The sequence below is a fragment of the Lithobates pipiens genome, unplaced genomic scaffold (genome assembly GCF_037356315.1).
Source record: "Lithobates pipiens isolate NorthernLeopardFrog02 unplaced genomic scaffold, aLitPip1_a1.2 Scaffold_8, whole genome shotgun sequence".
In the NCBI taxonomy this organism is placed as follows: domain Eukaryota; kingdom Metazoa; phylum Chordata; class Amphibia; order Anura; family Ranidae; genus Lithobates; species Lithobates pipiens.
The window spans coordinates 584110915-584116914 of NW_027507903.1; the positions used below are offsets into that span (position 1 = coordinate 584110915).

Sequence of the window (6000 nt, forward strand, 5' to 3'; positions counted from 1 at the left end):
GCTCATAACCTGGGGGCCGGAACACGGTGCGGTCTACTGTATGACTATGTATGTAACCCGCAGCTACATACACTTTTAATCGCACATGCAGCCGCTGACACCTTAGGGAGAGAACTTAGGGGGAAAAAAAATAGTTCTCAAGTTGAAAAAAAAATAAAAAATGTTATTATAGCATTAGCATATGTTAAACTTATATTTACAGAAACCGTGAAACCGAATAACAGAATTCTGTCATATTTATGTTATGGTTAGTTGTGGAGGAATAGAGCCAAGTCGTCATTGGTGCCAGAGAAGGAATAGAGCCGAGTCGTCATTGGTGCCAGAGGAGGAATAGAGCCGAGTCGTCATTGGTGCCAGAGGAGGAATAGAGCCGAGTCGTCATTGGTGCCAGAGGAGGAATAGAGCCGAGTCGTCATTGGTGCCAGAGAAGGAATAGAGCCGAGTCGTCATTGGTGCCAGAGAAGGAATAGAGCCTCATAAGTGGGAGAACTAGTGTCCCAAGGGATGTATTTGCATGCAGACCACTCTAGGTAACGCCCACATGTTGAGCTATGTCTAAGCACTACATTGAAGTGTGAAACGCGTTAGCTGCTGTCTGTTCCTGCCGTGGCTTGTATTTTTGTTCACAAGAATTTTTTGCAAAAAAAATAAATAAAATTGAGTGCGGCTGTCCAGATCTTCTTCCTTTTTTTATCTCCCACATGTGATGCTGAACCTTCAAAACTATAAAAATGGAATTACAATGAATGAAAGCGACAGGCCAGTCAGGTTGGGGGAGGAAAGATCTAGATGATGTTGGACATCATACAGGAAATGGGTGGGCTCTATCTGAACATTTCCAGAGTATAAGAGTGAGTTTATTTTTTCAATGTTTTTGTAAGATACATTGGTGGTGGAGTATCCCCCTTCTGCCGGTGGTGAGCAGTAGGTAATTTACTAGTAGCATATAGATTGCAGGGGTCAGGAGGAGGATCAGAGTCCTCTGAAAGCTCCTCTTGTCCTCCAATGGGCCAGTCTGACCCTGAAATACTTTCAGTCTTTCATTGAGACTACGGTCATGCTACATGTTTGGTTGGAGACTGGAGAAATACTACAAAGAAATGTGAAAGACTGGGATTGGGGATATGTTTGGTGAGGTTATTAGACTGTAAACTCTCAGAAGCAGGGCCCTCTTGACCCTCATATTGGTCTCCTTTTATAATGTAAAGTGCTGTGCAAACTGTGGGCTCTATATGAATCCTGTATATTAACGAGACCAAGAGAGATACCTGCTATTACCCCCTTTTAGAAATCAATCCTTCCTCTCTCCCTCTCTTACTTCAGACTCCTGGGATCCAAGGGCCACACAACAACTATCAAAGGGCCACATGGGCTACAGGTCGGGGCACCAGGTCTCTAGATGCATGCTTACGATTGGCTGGCAGAAGTCGTGTTGGATGAAAGTTGAATTCCAGGTGTGGAGATTTTTGTAAAGTTCCATTGATCCAATTTGGACTGTAAAGCCAGCCATAGACGGAGCGATTATCTTTCCTGCAACTACAGTCTGTGTCGGGGTGGGGGGTTCCCGCACAGCTATTTTTTTTTTTTTTGCAACACTGTAACGTTGTACCCAGAGAAAATTTATGTCCATCCCCCCCTAAAAACAGAGCTTTCTTTGCTGCGTTTATTTTTTGCGCTAGAAACAAACTCTGACACCAATGACGACTCAGCTCTATTCCTCCACTGGCACCAGTGACGAGGCTCCATTCCTCCACTGGCACCAGTGACGAGGCTCCATTCCTCCACTGGCACCAGTGACGAGGCTCCATTCCTCCACTGGCACCAGTGACGAGGCTCCATTCCTCCACTGGCACCAGTGACGAGGCTCCATTCCTCCACTGGCACCAGTGACAGGACATTCTTTCCACCGATGCCATAGTTGGGGCAATATTCTATATTTGACAGGCCACAATTCACCCCCCCGTCTAAAGGACAGTAAACTGGCCCTTTGTTTAGAAAGTGTGGACACCCCTGGCATAGAGAATCACAGAGACACAGTGATGATGTCACAAGTTCTAAAATAAGGATTGAAATGAGACTATATGTCATTACGTCATTAGCATGTTGGAGGGGAAAGAAAGAGGAACCAATGAAGCAAATTATTAAACTTCAGCTTCTGGAAAAGGACAATAGTTCATAATACACATCACTTTAGCAATCTAAACGTCATCCAATCAGAGGTTACATCTACTATGGAGTTTATTGTCATCCAATCAGAGGTTACATCTACTATGGACAATTAGTATGCTGCAGGCTGGCCGGTAATGCTGGGACTTCTGGTTCTGCAGAGGGTGAGGAGGTTATAGGCTGAGAATAGGATTGGCTAGTGTTCAGGAGTTGTCAGAGCGTCCATAGAAAAATGCAGATTAATTACACCGATAGGAAAAATAATCATCTATATTGTTACACTGTATCCCTAATAAATCTGCCCCGTGAAGACTTCCATGCCCTGTCATCCAGCATTGTGTAGGTAGGTGGGTGCAGTGGTCAGCAGGGTGTAGGTGGGTGAGTGCAGTGGGCAACAGTGTGTGTAGTGGTGTGTGTGTGTGTGTGTGTGTAGGTGCAGTGGGCAGCAGTGTGTGTAGGTGGGTGCAGTAGTGTGTAGGTGGGTGGGTGCAGTGGGCAGCAGTCCCCTGTGAAGACTTCCATGCCCTGTCATCCAGCATTGTGTAGGTAGGTGGGTGCAGTGGGCAGCAGTGTGTAGGTGGGTGCAGTGGGCAGCAGTGTGTGCAGTGGGCAGCAGGGTGTAGGTATGTGCAGTGGGCAGCAGTGTGTAGGTGGGTGGGTACAGTGGGCAGCAGTGTGTGTGTGCAGTGGGCAGCAGTGTGTAGGTAGGTGCAGTGGGCAGCAGGGTGTAGGTAGGGGAGTGCAGTGGGCAACAGTGTGTGATGGTGGGTGGGTACAGTGGGCAGCAGTGTGTAGGTAGGTGGGTGCAGTGGTGTGTGTGTGTGTATAAACGGGGTGGGAAGGGGGCAGCTGTGTGTCTATGTAGGTGGGTGCAGTGGGCAGCAGTGTGTGTAGGTGGGTGGGTGCAGTGGGCGTAGGTGGGTGGGTGCAGTGGGCAGCAGTGTGTGTAGGTGGGTGGGTAGCAGCGTGTGTAGGTGGGTGCAGTGTTCCATGCCCCGTCATCCAGCATTGTGTAGGTAGGGGACTGCAGTAATCAGCAGTGTGTAGGTAGGTGGGTGTAGTGGGCAGCAGTGTGTGTGCAGTGGTCAGCAGGGTGTAGGTAGGTAGGTGCAGTGATCAGCAGTGTGTAGATGGGTGCAGTGGGCAGCAGAGTGTAGGTAGGGGAGTGCAGTGGTGTGTGTATAGATGGGGTGGGAAGGGGGCAGTAGTGTGAGTGTAGGTGGGTGCAGTGGGCAGAAGTGTGTAGGTAGGTGGGTGCAGTGGGCAGCAAGGTGTAGGTAGGGGAGGGGAGTGCAGCGGTGTGGTGTGTGTGTGTGTGTGTGTGTGTATAGACAGGGTGGGAAGGGGGCAGTAGTGTGAGCGTAGGTGGGTGCAGTGGGCAGCAGTGTTCCATGCCCTGTCATCCAGCATTGTGTAGGTAGGTGAGTGCAGTAATCAATAGTGTGTAGGTAGGTGGGTGCAGTGGGCAAGTGTGTGTGTAGTGGGCAGCAGTGTGTGTAGGTAGGGGTGTGTGTGAGTGAGTGCAGAGTGTAGGTAGATGAGTGCAATGGGTTGGTTGATGAGTGGAGTCAGTGTGTAGGTAGGTGAGAGCAGTGAGTAGGTGAGTGTGTAGGTAGGTGAGTGTGGTGTGTAGGTAGGTGAGAGCAGTGAGTAGGTGAGTGTGGTGTGTAGGTAGGTGAGAGCAGTGAGTAGGTGAGTGTGGTGTGTAAGTAGGTGAGTGTGGTGTGTAGGTAGGTGAGTGTGGTGTGTAGGTAGGTGAGAGCAGTGAGTAGGTGAGTGTGGTGTGTAAGTAGGTGAGTGTGGTGTGTAGGTAGGTGAGAGCAGTGAGTAGGTGAGTGTGGTGAGTAGGTAGGTGCGTGCGGCGTGTCTTACCCCGGGCACAGCTGGGCTCCTCCAGGCTGGACACTGCCCCCGCCCCCTCTCTCTCTCTCTCTCCCGCACAGGGACAGTCGCTGCAGCTGCTCTCTCCGCTCCACCAAACACGTCAACAACTAGCAGCGGACATTCCCCGCACTCCGCCCTCTCCCCGCCCCTCAGCGTGGGAAAAGCCTGCTGATCCATTCACCTGGGACACGCCCAGCTCGAACCGGTCACGCCCATCCGCCTGTCTTCTGAGTGTTGCCTAATACTTAACCCCTTCACTCCCACGTGGGATAGCCGGACGGAGCTGACCACTGACCACACACACTGTACAATCCCATTCAGATTGATCAAAACTTTGTAATATGAGGACTCAATTTGTGTCCAATCAGGCAGGCTCTCACACTGCATAGTTACTGGTAGATCTACAAACCAGATTGTACAATCAGATTGAATGGTGAGCCTAAAGACATTGCACAATTCATTTTATATATATTGGAACTGTTTGTAGGAGGACACATCTAAACGGTACATTTAACCACTTCAGCTCCGGAAGATTTACCCCTCCCCCCCTTCGTGATGAGGCCATTTTTTTGCAATTCGGCACTGCGTTATTTTAATTGACAACTGCGCGGTCGTGCGACGCTGTACACAAATAAAAAATGTTCTCTTTTCTTTCCCGCAAATAGAGCTTTTCTTTTTTCATGGCATTTGATCACCTCTGCAGTTTTTTTATTTCTTACGCTATAAACACAAAACAAGCGTCAATTTTGAAAAACAAAAAATATTTTTACTTTTTGCTATAATACATATCCAATAAAAAAAAAATGTAAACAATCAAATTTCGGCCAATAAGTATTCTGATACATATTTTTGGCAAAAAAATCCCAACAAGCGTATATTGATTGGCTTACGCATTTATTATTATTTGTTTTTAGTTTTTTTTTACTAGTAATGGTGGCAGTGACTGCGATATTGCTGGGGACAAATTGGACACCTGACTGACACTTTTTTGGGGACCAGTGACACCAATACAGTGAGCACTGCTAAAAATATGCACTGTCACTGTACTAATGACATGGCTGCGAAGGGGTTAATGTCAGGGGCGATCAAGGGGTTAACTGCTAGTGTTTTAGTGCAGTGTGGGGGCGGTGCTTTTACTAGGGGAAGGCTCCCTACTTTGCAGAAACACAGGATCCATGCCTTCTGTACTGACAGAACAGCGATCTGCCTTGTTTACATAAGCAGACTGCGGGGACCCGCGACCGGACTCATGGGGGTCCCGACCAGCACGCGAGCGTGCCGCCGCCGGCGCGCTCACGTTGGCAGGGCGGCATTAAAGATTGGACGTACCCGTACGCCAATATGCCTGCCCGTGCCATTCTGCCGATGTACATCGGCGTGCGCTGGTCGGGAACTGGTTAAAGGTCATCATTACCAATATGTTTGACTACACTATGCCGTGAGGTGCCAGAGTAGACACTCTAATTTGAAACTAGAGAACTCCGTGTTCCTGGACTCCATATACACTGACCCTGAGAAGAAACGAATAATTTCTAGAATTTATACTCATCTATTGTCGGACAAACAAGCCCCTCACCTTTTACCTTGTAGGGAGGGATGGGAGAGAGATGTTGGCCCCATTTATGGCGAACAGTGGGAGCAGATTTTGGGAGTAGGACCATTGGTGTCAGTGTCAGCGGCACAGAGACAGTCCCATCTATTTATATTGCACCGAGAGTACCGTACACCTGTGCAGTTACATAAATGGGGCAGGCGAGATACCCCCATTTGTCCGAAATGTCAAGCCCAACCTGGCGATCTTATTCGTATGCTCTGGAGATTCCCCAAACTGATGAGGTATTGGAGCACCATCATTGCCAAAATCAATAGTATTGTCCAGGTGTCTGTTAGGGAATCTTAAAGTGGAGGGCCACCCTGAAAAAAAAACAAAAAAAAAAAAATACATAAAAA

At 48.4% G+C, this 6000-nt stretch overlaps 1 protein-coding gene across 1 annotated transcript in view; it reads right to left on the bottom strand.

Annotated features, from left to right (window-relative positions):
- The window catches only part of LOC143961151 (TLC domain-containing protein 4-A-like), a gene marked incomplete in the record, with an annotated part of 44848 nt that extends 40660 nt beyond the window's left edge, over positions 1 to 4188 (bottom strand). Inside the window, 1 exon segment of the mRNA XM_077470337.1 lies at positions 4039 to 4188.
- Positions 4189 to 6000: the final 1812 nt, after the last annotated feature.